This window comes from Oncorhynchus tshawytscha, linkage group LG14 (assembly GCF_018296145.1).
Source record: "Oncorhynchus tshawytscha isolate Ot180627B linkage group LG14, Otsh_v2.0, whole genome shotgun sequence".
Taxonomy (NCBI): Eukaryota; Metazoa; Chordata; class Actinopteri; order Salmoniformes; family Salmonidae; genus Oncorhynchus; species Oncorhynchus tshawytscha.
Genome location: NC_056442.1, coordinates 51,102,649 through 51,117,384, shown reverse-complemented (window position 1 = coordinate 51,117,384; position 14,736 = coordinate 51,102,649). Strand labels below are relative to the sequence as shown.

At 45.8% G+C, this 14,736-nt stretch overlaps 1 long non-coding RNA gene and 1 pseudogene across 4 annotated transcripts; both read left to right on the top strand.

The window, feature by feature from the left end:
• LOC112267474 overlaps window positions 1-11,517 on the top strand; it is a 92,122-nt pseudogene extending 80,605 nt beyond the window's left edge.
• Window positions 11,518-12,363: 846 nt separating this feature from the next.
• LOC121839288 lies at window positions 12,364-14,030 on the top strand. 4 transcript variants are annotated; one of them, XR_006078873.1, is made up of 4 exons: window positions 12,364-12,797; window positions 12,836-12,967; window positions 13,315-13,490; window positions 13,566-14,030. It is a non-coding gene; the product is annotated as an uncharacterized LOC121839288 (long non-coding RNA). The 4 variants fall into 4 exon arrangements; XR_006078875.1 differs by having other exon boundaries at window positions 12,364-12,967; window positions 13,315-13,402; XR_006078872.1 differs by having other exon boundaries at window positions 12,364-12,967.
• Window positions 14,031-14,736: the final 706 nt, after the last annotated feature.

Genomic DNA, 14,736 nt, shown 5'->3' with positions numbered 1-14,736 from the left:
CTCAGAGCTACCAGTAGTAACTCAGAGCTACCAGTAACTTGGAGCTACCAGTAACTCAGAGCCAACATATGAGTAGCTCGCCAAACAATTCTGAAAACACATGACATTTTCTATATTTTCCACTGAAAACTGTCATTAACAAATCTCATAAGTATCAGACAATGCAAGCTCACAGTTTATATCTAATTTATGCAGCATTGACATTATCCCACCCCTGGTTAGCCACTAAAGCCAAACCTAACACAATATTGCCCCTGGCTATCTGTGTGTGTTTGTCTATTTTTGTATTTCATCTAGTATTAACTAGGCAACTCTTGCAACGCTGGGCCACCTTATGGGACTCCCAATCACGGCTAGATGTGACACAGCCTGGATTCGAACCAGGGACTGCAGTGTTGCCTCTTGCACTGAGATGCTGCACCACTCGGGAGCCCTTTAATTGCACATCTAGTGAGTGAGGAATGTGCAGGTACAATAACTTTGCAGTAAACGTTTAATTAAGGTTTTTGGGGAAGTATCTGTCAACTCACACCAACTGGCTACAGACGGTGTTCCTAGGACGTCATTGAAAATAAGAATTTGTTCTTAACTGACTTGCCTAGTTAAATAAAAAATAAATAAAAAATAAAATAAAAATTTCTTCCAGACCAAAATAAAATTGTTCTGATGTGATTTAAGCATTGAAATTCTCTATGAACAATTTTTAATTTTGAGAGTGAAAAACAAAACAAAACCAGGAACATTTGAACTGAACATAATTTGGGGGAAAAGCCCAGATTGTATAGCCCCCAGCCCCCCCCCCCACACACACATTTTACCATGTATATTGATAGAAATCCGTGCACTACTTTCTCTTGTACACTAAGGACCCAGGGGAGGGGAGGGGAGAGAAGAAGAGAAGAATGTGCCTATTTGAAAGCTAGAAAAAATGGTGTAGCTTGGGACATGTTTCATTTTAAAAAGTAGCTCTCATGCTAGAAAAGGTTGTAAACCCTGTTGTAGAGTAGTCGGCTGCCCCCTGGTGGTTCTATCAGAGTACTACACGTCAGCTGCACCGTGCTGGTTCTATAAGGGGTCTGAATTATGTGTGTGTGTGTGTGTGTGTGTGTGTGTGTGTGTGTGTGTGTGTGTGTGTGTGTGTGTGTGTGTGTGTGTGTGTGTGTGTGTGTGTGTGCGCAGTGCAGTGCAGTGCATTCGGAAGGTATTCAGACCCCTTGACGTTTTCCATTTTGTTACATTACAGCCTTATTCTAAAATTGAGGAAAAAAATATGTTCCTCGGTAATCTACACACAATACCCCATAATGACAAAGCAAAAACAAAATGTTTTTAAATGTTTGTAAATTTATAAAAAGTGAAATTACATTTACATAAGTTTTCAGACCCTATGCTCAGTACTTTGTTGAAGCACCTTTGGCAGCGATTACAGCCTCGAGTCTTCTTGGGTATGACGCTACAAACTTGGCACACCTGTATTTGGAGTGTTTCTCCCATTCTTCTCTGCAGATCCTCTCATGCTCTGTCAGATTGGATGGGGGGCGTCACTGCACAGATATTTTCAGGTCTTTCCAGAGATGTTTGATCATGTTCAAGTCCAGGCTTAGGCTGAGCACTCAAGGACATTCAGAGACTTGTCCTGAAGCCACTCCTGCATTGTGTTGGCTGTGTGCTTAGGGTCGTTGTCCTGTTGGAAGGTGAACCTTCGGCCCTTTCATCTTTACCTCGATCCTGACTAGGTTCCCAGTCCCTGCTGCTGAAAAACATCCCCACAGCATGATGCTGCCACCACCATGCTTCACCGTAGGGATGGTGCCAGGTTTCCTCCAGACATGAACCTTGGCATTCAGGCCAAAGAGTTCAATCTTGGTTTAATCAGACCAGAGAATCTTTTTTCTCGTGGTCAGAGTCCTTTAGGTGCCTTTTGACAAACTCCAAGCAGGCTGTCATGTGTCTTTTACTGAGGAGTGGCATCCAACTGGCTACAGGTTTTCTGGAAGGTTTTCCCGTCTCCACAGAGGAACTCTAGAGCTCTGGGAGAGTAACAATCGGGTTCCTCCCTGCCCAAGACCCTTCTCCCCTGATTGCTCAGTTTCGCCGGGCGGCCAACTCTAGGAAGCGTCTTGGTGGTTCCAAACTTCTTCCGTTTAAGAATGTGTTCTTGGGGACCTTCAACGCAGCAGAAATGCTTTGGTACCTTTCCCCAGATCTGTACCTCAACACGATTCTGTCTTGGAGCTCTACGGACAGTTCCTTTGACCTCATGGCTTGGTTTTTGCTCTGACATGCACTGTCAACTATGGGATCTTATATAGACAGGTGTGTGCGGAACAGGAGAGGAGCTCAAGCAGGAGAACATTTGAGGTGTCGGCACTCGGCTCCGGCCCAAGTCAAGCACTGTGGAAATGTCATGTTATAGAAGGGCCGAGCTCAAAAACACCCCAAAACGTTGTTTTAGAAATGCCACTGGGCCCCTAAACGTTGTTTTAGAAATGCCACTGGGCCCCTAAACGTTGTTTTAGAAACGGCACTGGGCCCCTAAACATTGTTTTAGAAACGGCACTGGGCCCCTAAACATTGTTTTAGAAACGCCACTGGGCCCCTAAACGTTGTTTTAGAAACGCCACTGGGCCCCTAAACGTTGTTTTAGAAACGGCAAAGCTCTCAGTATAGTGATGCAGGTCTTTTAGATATTGTACACATGAAATTGGGCCTTTCCAAAAGATTTATTCTGGTTTTAGTCATTTGAATAACGATTGGCTAGTTATTGTCAATGACACAAAGTGGGCCATTTTAGTCAACTCAGTTCCCTTTCATTTTCGTCATCAGATTTGTATTGCCTCATTAATATAGTAAACATAAATAACTGATTCCATGTGCATACGTAGCCTTGTCCTAATGCCAGGGCCACGTTCAGTAGGCTGCTGGTGATGTTACCAGGGCCACGTTCAGTAGACTACTGGTGATGTTACCAGGGCCACGTTCAGTAGGCTACTGGTGATGTTACCAGGGCCACGTTCAGTAGGCTACTGGTGATGTTACCAGGGCCACGTTCAGTAGGCTACTGGTGATGTTACCAGGGCCACGTTCAGTAGGCTACTGGTGATATTACCAGGGCCACGTTCAGTAGACTACTGGTGATGTTACCATGGCCACGTTCAGTAGGCTACTGGTGATGTTACCATGGCCACGTTCAGTAGGCTACTGGTGATGTTACCATGGCCACGTTCAGTAGGCTACTGGTGATGTTACCATGGCTACGTTCAGTAGACTACTGGTGATGTTACCAGGGCCACGTTCAGTAGACTACTGGTGATGTTACCAGGGCCACGTTCAGTAGGCTACTGGTGATGTTACCAGGGCCACGTTCAGTAGACTACTGGTGATGTTACCAGGGCCACGTTCAGTAGGCTACTGGTGATGTTACCATGGCCATGTTCAGTAGACTACTGGTGATGTTACCAGGGCCACGTTCAGTAGGCTACTGGTGATATTACCAGGGCCACGTTCAGTAGACTACTGGTGATGTTACCAGGGCCACGTTCAGTTGGAAAAACATTCTTGAACGTTGCAAATAGAAAACCATGAATCGAGCCAACGTTATTTCTTATTCCACATGTCAGAGAGGCATGTTTGTTCTACATACCATTTTTCTATCTGATCGTTCCAAAACATTGCATCCTGCTGAATGCAGCCCAGGTTGTTAGCCATAGCTAGCTAATGAGGTAACATGACTGAACAAGGTGTATCCTGAACAAATGGTTAACGGTCCGGTAGCCTAGTTTTACAACGTCTTTATGAATGTCAAATGTGGCGCGTCACTATATAAATAAAGAGAACGTAGTGCGGGTAGACTTCATCGTCAGATTTTAGTCAAGATAGAGACAAAACTATTTTTAGTCCATAGAAAAGAAGAAAAAATAATTTAGCTATCGTTTTTTTCTGGGTCTATTTCGTCAGTAATAGTGTCTTCAATTGCCACTGGAAAATTTGTGTTTGACAAATATTTTAGTCACAATTTTTGTTTACAAAATGAATACTGTGCTATGGTACCTCATTAGGACTGAGAGGAAGGCTGTGTTACCCTGATGCATGTGTCTTGGCTGTCGGACTTATGTTGGTCTCTCTCTCTCTGTGTGTGTGTGTGTGTGTGTGTGTGTGTGTGTGTGTGTGTGTGTGTGTGTGTGTGTGTGTGTGTGTGTGTGTGTGTGTGTGCAGGATACACAACAGCGGGTACTCCATATAAAGTGCCCCCACCCAGATGAACGGAGCCCCCCCCCTACTCCCCTCCCCCAACCCCTACCAAACAGCCATGTACCCCATCAGAGGTGCCTACCCCCAGCAGAGCATGCAGAACCTGCAGAACTTATATGCACAGGTGAGCACACACACCCTACTCCACCAGCTCCTACCATCAACAGCTTCTACACACACACCCTACTCCACCAGCTCCTACCATCAACAGCTTCTACACACACACCCTACTCCACCAGCTCCTACCATCAACAGCTTCTACACACACACCCTACTCCACCAGCTCCTACCATCAACAGCTTCTACACACACACCAATACACATTCCTAACCTCAGCAAACACACACACCCTACTCCCTCAATGTCTGCCCTCAGTAGAACCTTTATGTACTGGTAAACACACGCGCACACACACACACACACACACACACACACAAACCCTACTCCCTCAATGTCTACCCTCAGTAGAACCTTTATGTACTGGTAAACACACACACACACACAAATCAAATCAAATGTATTTATATAGCCCTTCATACATCAGCTGATATCTCAAAGTGCTCTACAGAAACCCAGCCTAAAACCCCAAACAGCAAGCAATGCAGGTGTAGAAGCACGGTGGCTAGGAAAAACTCCCTAGAAAGGCCAAAACCTAGGAAGAAACCTAGAGAAGGAACCAGGCTATGTGGGGTGGCCAGTCCTCTTCTGGCTGTGCTGGTGGAGATTATAACAGAACATGGCCAAGATGTTCAAATGTTCATAAATGACCAGCATGGTCGAATAATAATAAGGCAGAACAGTTGAAACTGGAGCAGCAGCACGGTCAGGTGGACTGGGGACAGCAAGGAGTCATCATGTCAGGTAGTCCTGGGGCATGGTCCTAGGGCTCAGGTGTCCTCCGAGAGAGAGAAAGAAAGAGAGAAGGAGAGAATTAGAGAATGCACACTTAGATTCACACAGGACACCGAATAGGACAGGAGAAGTACTCCAGATATAACAAACTGACCCTAGCCCCCGACACATAAACTACTGCAGCATAAATACTGGAGGCTGAGACAGGAGGGGTCAGGAGACACTGTGGCCCCATTTTAGGACACTGGATTAAGGCCAAACAGGAAGGATATAACCCACCCACTTTGCTAAAGCACAGCCCCCACACCACTAGAGGGATATCTTCAACCACCAACTTACCATCCTGAGACAAGGCTGAGTATAGCCCACAAAGATCTCCGCCACGGCACAACCCAAGGGGGGGCGCCAACCCAGACAGGATGACCACATCAGTGAATCAACCCACTCAGGTGACCACCCCTTCCAGGGACGGCATGAGAGAGCCCCAGTAAGCCAGTGACTCAGCCCCTGTAATAGGGTTAGAGGCAGAGAATCCCAGTGGAAAGAGGGGAACCGGCCAGGCAGAGACAGCAAGGGCGGTTCGTTGCTCCAGAGCCTTTCCGTTCACCTTCACACTCCTGGGCCAGACTACACTCAATCATATGACCCACTGAAGAGATGAGTCTTCAGTAAAGACTTAAAGGTTGAGACCGAGTTTGCGTCTCTGACATGGGTAGGCAGACCGTTCCATAAAAATGGAGCTCTATAGGAGAAAGCCCTGCCTCCAGCTGTTTGCTTAGAAATTCTAGGAACAATTAGGAGGCCTGCGTCTTGTGACCGTAGCGTACGTGTAGGTATGTACGGCAGGACCAAATCAGAGAGATAGGTAGGAGCAAGCCCATGTAATGCTTTGTAGGTTAGCAGTAAAACCTTGAAATCAGCCCTTGCTTTGACAGGAAGCCAGTGTAGAGAGGCTAGCACTGGAGTAATATGATCACATTTTTTGTTTTAGTCAGGATTCTAGCAGCCATATTTAGCACTAACTGAAGTTTATTTAGTGCTTTATCCGGGTAGCCGGAAAGTAGAGCATTGCAGTAGTCTAACCTAGAAGTGACAAAAGCATGGATTAATTTTTCTGCATCATTATTGGACAGAAAGTTTCTGATTTTTGCAATGTTACGTAGATGTTACGATGCAATGTTACGTAAAAGCTGTCCTTGAAATGGTCTTGATATGTTCTTCAAAAGAGAGATCAGGGTCCAGAGTAACGCCGAGGTCCTTCACAGTTTTATTTGAGACGACTGTACAACCATTAAGATTAATTGTCAGAATCAACAGAAGATCTCTTTGTTTCTTGGGACCTAGAACAAGCATCTCTGTTTTGTCCGAGTTTAAAAGTAGAAAGTTTGCAGCCATCCACTTCCTTATGTCTGAAACACAGACTTCTAGCGAAGGCAATTTTGGGGCTTCACCATGTTTCATTGAAATGTACAGCTGTGTGTCATCCGCATAGCAGTGAAAGTTAACATTATGTTTTCGAATGACATCCCCAAGAGGTCAAATATATATTGTGAAAACAATAGTGGTCCCAAAACGGAACCTTGAGGAACACCGAAATTTACAGTTGATTTGTCAGAGGACAAACCATTCACAGAGACAAACTGATATCTTTCCGACAGATAAGATCTAAACCAGGCCAGAACTTGTCCATGTAGACCAATTTGGGTTTCCAATCTCTCCAAAAGAATGTGGTGATCGATGGTATCAAAAGCAGCACTAAGGTCTAGGAGCACGAGGACAGATGCAGAGCCTCGGTCCGATGCCATTAAAATGTCATTTACCACCTTCACAAGTGCCGTCTCAGTGCTATGATGGGGTCTAAAACCAGACTGAAGCATTTCGTATACATTGTTATACATACATACACACACACACACACACACACACACACACACACACACCCTACTCCCTCAATGTCTACCCTCAGTAGAACCTTTACGTACTGGTAAACACACACACACACACACCCTAACCTCTCTCTCTGTCTCCCTGTAGGCAGCAGCGTATTATGGCCAGCCAGTGTATGCGGCCCAGCCCTATGTAAATCAACACACTACTCACATGTACACACACACATAAACACACACTAACACAGACACACACTAACACAGACACACTCTAACACACACACTCTAACACACACACTCTAACCTCTGTCTCTGTGTCTGTAGGCGTATTACACCCAGCCTGTGTATGCTGCTCAGCCTCAGCCTCATGTAATCCACCACACCACAGTGGTTCAGCCAAACAGCCTGCCCTCAGCCCTCTACCCCGCCCCAGTCCAAGCCCCTAGAAACAACGGAATGGCTGCCATGGGGATGGTTGCCGGGACCACCATGGCTATGAGTGCAGGTCGGGCTGATGACTGAGGACGCTGATGTAGCTACAGCATGTGTTGTTAAAGATATTTTCATATTAAATACCTTTTTGAATGATCTCATTTCATTTCCTATGCTTAATTAAACTTAAGTTATGCTAAAATGATTATATTGCTGTTGTGTGTTTTTTGGTGTAAACTCTATTAGTTTTGGTCGGTGCCATATTGACCATAGTGCTGCGGTCAAAACAACAGTGACAAAATGACACCCGACGCTGATGATTCGTGTGTCGTCCTGTAGGAACCCTGCTGACCACACCGCAGCACGCTCAGCTGGGAACGCACCAACACGTCACCATGCCGCAGTTCCGGCCCCAGGGTGCACCTGGATACAGCTATGTCCCGCCCCACTGGTAGACCCCCACCCCACGAGAAGTAAGTCATGTGACTAGCACTCCTTTACTAGCTCGCTCTCTTTCGCTTTCCTCATTTCTCTCCTTCTCTTTCGCTTTCCTCATTTCTCTCCTTCTCTCTTTCACTTTCCTCATTTCTCTCCTTCTCTCTCTTTCGCTTTCCTCATTTCTCTCCTTCTCTTTCGCTTTCCTCATTTCTCTCCTTCTCTCTTTCGCTTTCCTCATTTCTCTCCTTCTCTCTCTTTCGCTTTCCTCATTTCTCTCTCTCTCTTTCGCTTTCCTCATTTCTCTTCTTCTCTCTTTCGCTTTCCTCATTTCTCTCCTTCTCTCTCTCTTTCGCTTTCCTCATTTCTCTCCTTCTCTCTCTTTTCGCTTTCCTCATTTCTCTTTCCTCATTTCTCTCTCTCTCTCTCTTTCGCTGTCCTCATTTCTCTCCTTCTCTCTCTCTTTCGCTTTCCTCATTTCTCTTCTCTCTCTCTTTCACTTTCCTCATTTCTCTCCTTCTCTCTCTTTCGCTTTCCTCATTTCTCTCCTTCTCTCTCTTTCTTTCACTTTCCTCATTTCTCTCCTTCTCTCTCTCTTTCATTTTCCTCATTTCTCTCCTTCTCTCTCTCTTTCACTTTCCTCATTTCTCTCCTTCTCTCTCTCTTTCGCTTTCCTCATTTCTCTCCTTCTCTCTCTTTCTTTCACTTTCCTCATTTCTCTCCTTCTCTCTCTTTCTTTCATTTTCCTCATTTCTCTCCTTCTCTCTCTCTTTCACTTTCCTAATTTCTCTCCTTCTCTCTCTCTTTCACTTTCCTCTTTCCTCATTTCTCTCCTTCTCTTTCTTTCGCTTTCCTCATTTCTCTCCTTCTCTCTCTCTTTCACTTTCCTCATTTCTCTCCTTCTCTTTCACTTTCCTAATTTCTCTCCTTCTCTCTCTCTTTCGCTTTCCTCATTTCTCTCCTTCTCTCTCTCTTTCGCTTTCCTCATTTCTCTCCTTCTCTCTCTCTTTCACTTTCCTCATTTCTCTCCTTCTCTCTCTTTCGCTTTCCTCATTTCTCTCCTTCTCTCTCTCTTTCTCTTTCCTCATTTCTCTCCTTCTCTCTCTCTCTTTCTCTTTCCTCATTTCTCTCCTCTCTCTCTCTTTCACCCCGGAACATTTTCAGAACCTTTCCAAGTCATCTTATAATTCCAAACCTCTACGCAGACGACACCATTCTGTATACTTCCGGCCCTTCTTTGGACACTGTGTTAACAACCCTCCAGGCAAGCTTCAATGCCATACAACTCTCCTTCCGTGGCCTCCAATTGCTCTTAAATACAAGTAAAACTAAATGCATGCTCTTCAACCGATCGCTACCTGCACCTACCAGCCTGTCCAACATCACTACTCTGGACGGCTCTGACTTAGAATACGTGGACAACTACAAATACTTAGGTGTCTGGTTAGACTGTAAACTCTCCTTCCAGACCCATATCAAACATCTCCAATCCAAAGTTAAATCTAGAATTGGCTTCCTATTTCGCAACAAAGCATCCTTCACTCATGCTGCCAAACATACCCTTGTAAAACTGACCATCCAACCAATCCTCGACTTTGGCGATGTCATTTACAAAATAGCCTCCAATACCCTACTCAACAAATTGGATGCAGTCTATCACAGTGCAATCCGTTTTATCACCAAAGCCCCATATACTACCCACCATTGCGACCTGTACGCTCTCGTTGGCTGGCCCTCGCTTCATACTCGTCGCCAAACCCACTGGCTCCATGTCATCTACAAGACCCTGCTAGGTAAAGTCCCCCCTTATCTCAGCTCGCTGGTCACCATAGCATCTCCCACCTGTAGCACACGCTCCAGCAGGTATATCTCTCTAGTCACCCCCAAAACCAATTCTTTCTTTGGCCGCCTCTCCTTCCAGTTCTCTGCTGCCAATGACTGGAACGAACTACAAAAATCTCTGAAACTGGAAACACTTATCTCCCTCACTAGCTTTAAGCACCAACTGTCAGAGCAGCTCACAGATTACTGCACCTGTACATAGCCCACCTATAATTTAGCCCAAACAACTACCTCTTTCCCAACTGTATTTAATTTTTATTTATTTATTTATTTTGCTCCTTTGCACCCCATTATTTTTATTTCTACTTTGCACATTCTTCCATTGCAAAACTACCATTCCAGTGTTTTACTTGCTATATTGTATTTACTTTGCCACCATGGCCTTTTTTGCCTTTACCTCCCTTATCTCACCTCATTTGCTCACATTGTATATAGACTTGTTTATACTGTATTATTGACTGTATCTTTGTTTTACTCCATGTGTAACTCTGTGTCGTTGTATCTGTCGAACTGCTTTGCTTTATCTTGGCCAGGTCGCAATTGTAAATGAGAACTTGTTCTCAACTTGCCTACCTGGTTAAATAAAGGTAAAATAAATAAAAAATAATTCCAAATGTCCACATTCCACTCTCAAATCAATCCAATGTTTTCTCACTTTCTCTGTGGTTTCAGATCTGGAGTCCGACATGGTATGCAACTACTCCAGTCTTACACAGGCTTCTTATGGTCACCATGGCAATGTCACATCTGTCTGCAACAACAAAACTAAAGTGTTGCAGAGGCTTCTTACGGTCACCATGGCAACCTCACACCTGTCTGCAACAACAAAACTAAAGAGCAACGGACACTTGCTGCATTCTCTAGGGTTTTACAAAAGCTGCTTGATATTTTTTTGGTTACTCAACGATTCTTTTCTTTTCCTCCTTTGATTCGCCAATATGTCGTGTCATTACATTGTTTTTTACATTGTTACATCATCATTGGAACTCCAGAGTGATTGACCAATCGCGAGTGTCTGTTGCTCTGCTCGTGTACTGTGTGCTGCTGCTGTGTGTCAGAGGTGGGAATGTACTGGCCACGTCCTGCTCCATCCCTGTCATCATCACCACCTTTATCATCACCAGCTTTATGCTGCCAAGTGTTCTAACCATTAGATATCAGCACAGTGCATTGGTTGAATTTAATTAGAGTTGTTTTAATCCCTTACTTTTACCTTTCCAACAAAGCACTGTGTTGGAACAGCAAACCTGTCGTTGTCTTTACATCCTGTGTGTTGGAACAGCAAACCTGTCGTTCTGATCTTCAGTTCATCTTCCACTACTGATAGCAAGGGTTGTCTTCCAGCTTATAGCTGTTTCTTAGATAGATCTGTAACGACTAGATCCGCTGTCTGACTAGATCCGCTGTCTTACCAGTTACTGAATTTGTTTCAATCTAGAGGTATTTTGTCATTAAGCTTAAACCTATAAATTACAATATATATATTTATATAGCTGTGTGTGTGTGTGTATGTGTGTACAGGATGTGTGGTCATGCACACAGTCACACAATTACAGATACACACAGTCTTGCATAATTAACCTTGTGGGGACACACAATTCAGTCCCATTCAAAATCCTATAAATACACACACAAGTCATACTTAAAATCACTTAATGTCAATCAAATAATCCTATGTGGAATCAAACGTGTGCCAACACAGTTAAGCACACACACACAGAGAGAGAGTACATTAGACTACCACTCGGACTGATAGCGTGTTGATGAACATGTTCAGGAGTTAAAAGGATGTGGAAGCACTGGGCAGGGTGACGTGGCAGAGGAGGGGAGGGGAGTGGAGGGGAGGGTCAGGGGAGGGGAGGGGAGGGTCAGGAGGGGGGAGGGTCAGGAGAGGAGGGGGGAGGGGAGGGTCAGGAGAGGAGGGGAGGGTCAGGAGAGGAGGGGAGGGTGGAGGGGGAGGGTCAGGAGAGGAGGGAGGGTCAGGGGGGGAGGGTCAGGAGTGGAGGGGAGGGGGGAGGGTCAGGAGGGAGGGGGAGTGGAGGGGAGGAGGGTCAGGAGAGGAGGGGGGGGAGGGGAGGGGAGTGGAGTGGAGTGGTGGGTCAGGAGAGGAGGGGAGGGGAGTGGTGGGTCAGGAGAGGAGGGGAAGGGAAGGGACTGGTGGGTCAGGAGAGGAGGGGAAGGGAGGGTAGTGGTGGGTCAGGAGAGGGGAGTGGTGGATCAGGAGAGGAGGGGAAGGGAGGGGAGTGGTGGATCAGGAGAGGAGGGGAAGGGAGGGGAGTGGTGGATCAGGAGGGGAGGGGAAGGGAGGGGAGTGGTGGGTCAGGATCAGGAGAGGAGGGGAAGGGAGGGGAGTGGTGGGTCAGGAGAGGAGGGGAGTGGTGGGTCAGAAGAAGGGAGTGGAGGGGTGGGTCAGGAGAGGGGAGTGGTGGGTCAGGAGGGGAGGGGGGGGTGGAGGAGGGGAGTGGTGGGGTGGGTCAGGAGGGGTGGAGGGTGGGTCAGGAGGGGAGTGGTGGGGTGGGTCAGGAGGGGTGGAGGAGGGTGGGGTGGGTCAGGAGGGGGTGGGGTGGGTCAGGAGAGGAGGGGAAGGGAGTTGTGGGTCAGGAGAGGAGGGGAGGGGAAGGGAAGGGAGGGGAGTGGTGGGTCAGGAGTGGAGGGGAGGGGGGGATCAGGAGAGGAGAGAGTATCAGGGAACGGTGTGTGTGCCATGTTTCAGGGTTTTAATAGATGAGTATGAATCACAGGATCTGTGAGGCACCGGTCATTACAAAGCACTTACAGTGTATCAGAGTAGATCAAGTCGTTTGCATGCCTCGTTATACGGTTACCGCACAGTCATTATTTTAGTCATTTAGAATTAAGATCATTTTAAAATCCTAATCCTGGTCATCCATACATATCAGAGTTCACTGTTACTGTATTCTGAGGTGGCAGCAGTACATATCAGAGTTCACTGTTACTGTAATCTGAGGTGGCAGCAGTACATATCAGAGTTCACTGTTACTGTAATCTGAGGTGGCAGCAGTACATGCAGAGTTCACTGTTACTGTATTCTGAGGTGGCAGCAGTACATATCAGAGTTCACTGTTACTGTATTCTGAGGTGGCAGCAGTACATATCAGAGTTCACTGTAATCTGAGGTGGCAGCAGTACATATCAGAGTTCACTGTTACTGTAATCTGAGGTGGCAGCAGTACATATCAGAGTTCACTGTTACTGTAATCTGAGGTGGCAGCAGTACATATCAGAGTTCACTGTTACTGTATTCTGAGGTGGCAGCAGTACATATCAGAGTTCACTGTTACTGTAATCTGAGGTGGCAGCAGTACATATCAGAGTTCACTGTTACTGTAATCTGAGGTGGCAGCAGTACATATCAGAGTTCACTGTTACTGTATTCTGAGGTGGCAGCAGTACATATCAGAGTTCACTGTTACTGTAATCTGAGGTGGCAGCAGTACATATCAGAGTTCACTGTTACTGTATTCTGAGGTGGCAGCAGTACATATCAGAGTTCACTGTTACTGTAATCTGAGGTGGCAGCAGTACATATCAGAGTTCACTGTTACTTCTGAGGTGGCAGCAGTACATATCAGAGTTCACTGTTACTGTATCTGAGGTGGCAGCAGTACATATCAGAGTTCACTGTTACTGTATTCTGAGGTGGCAGCAGTACATATCAGAGTTCACTGTTACTGTATTCTGAGGTGGCAGCAGTACATATCAGAGTTCACTGTTACTGTAATCTGAGGTGGCAGCAGTACATATCAGAGTTCACTGTTACTGTATTCTGAGGTGGCAGCAGTACATATCAGAGTTCACTGTTACTGTAATCTGACATATCAGAGTTCACTGTTACTGTAATCTGAGGTGGCAGCAGTACATATCAGAGTTCACTGTTACTGTAATCTGAGGTGGCAGCAGTACATATCAGAGTTCACTGTTACTGTAATCTGAGGTGGCAGCAGTACATATCAGAGTTCACTGTTACTGTAATCTGAGGTGGCAGCAGTACATATCAGAGTTCACTGTTACTGTAATCTGAGGTGGCAGCAGTACATATCAGAGTTCACTGTTACTGTAATCTGAGGTGGCAGCAGTACATATCAGAGTTCACTGTTACTGTAATCTGAGGTGGCAGCCGTACATATCAGAGTTCACTGTTACTGTAATCTGAGGTGGCAGCAGTACATATCAGAGTTCACTGTTACTGTAATCTGAGGTGGCAGCAGTACATATCAGAGTTCACTGTTACTGTAATCTGAGGTGGCAGCAGTACATATCAGAGTTCACTGTTACTGTAATCTGAGGTGGCAGCAGTACATATCAGAGTTATTGTAATAATCTCACAAGGAAGCGTTGCACAATAAATAACCAGACGACAATCATTTCTACTAGGTACCAGGTAGCTAGACCTCATAGTGAAACAGAGAGAGGCAGTTTAAACTGGCATTTAAGAAAAACTAAACAATAGATATTAGGCGTTCAGTAAGGTGTCCTTAGTCCTGATAATGTTTGTACTAGTTAGTATAATTCTCAACAAAAGAAAATGGCTTATTGTTGTTCATGAGCATTTATCTAATCAACCACTATTTCAGTGTTGTTTCACATTGAGGTGGTCTTTTCGTGGTCTTTTGATTGTGGGGATGGTTCATTTTCTGGTGTAGTGTAGCATGGAGCGTCATGCACCACAATGCAGTCTATTTATACACTGAGGGGTTGTGTGTTACTGCAAAGCATGCTGGGATCAACATGAAGAAATACACTACCTTTTAGAATCTAAGAAATCAGACATTACCCCCTCTCTCTCTCACTCTCCTCTCTCACTCTCACTCCCTCTCTCCCTCCCTCTCCTTCTCTCACGCTGTCCCTCTCTCTCCCTCGCTCACGCTGTCCCTCTCTCACGCTGTCCCTCGCTCTCACGCTGTCCCTCTCTCACGCTGTCCCTCGCTCTCACGCTGTCCCTCTTTTCTTCGCTCTCTCACGCTGTCCCTCCCTCGCTCCCTCTCCTTCTCTCACTCTGTCTCTCCCTCCCTCTCTC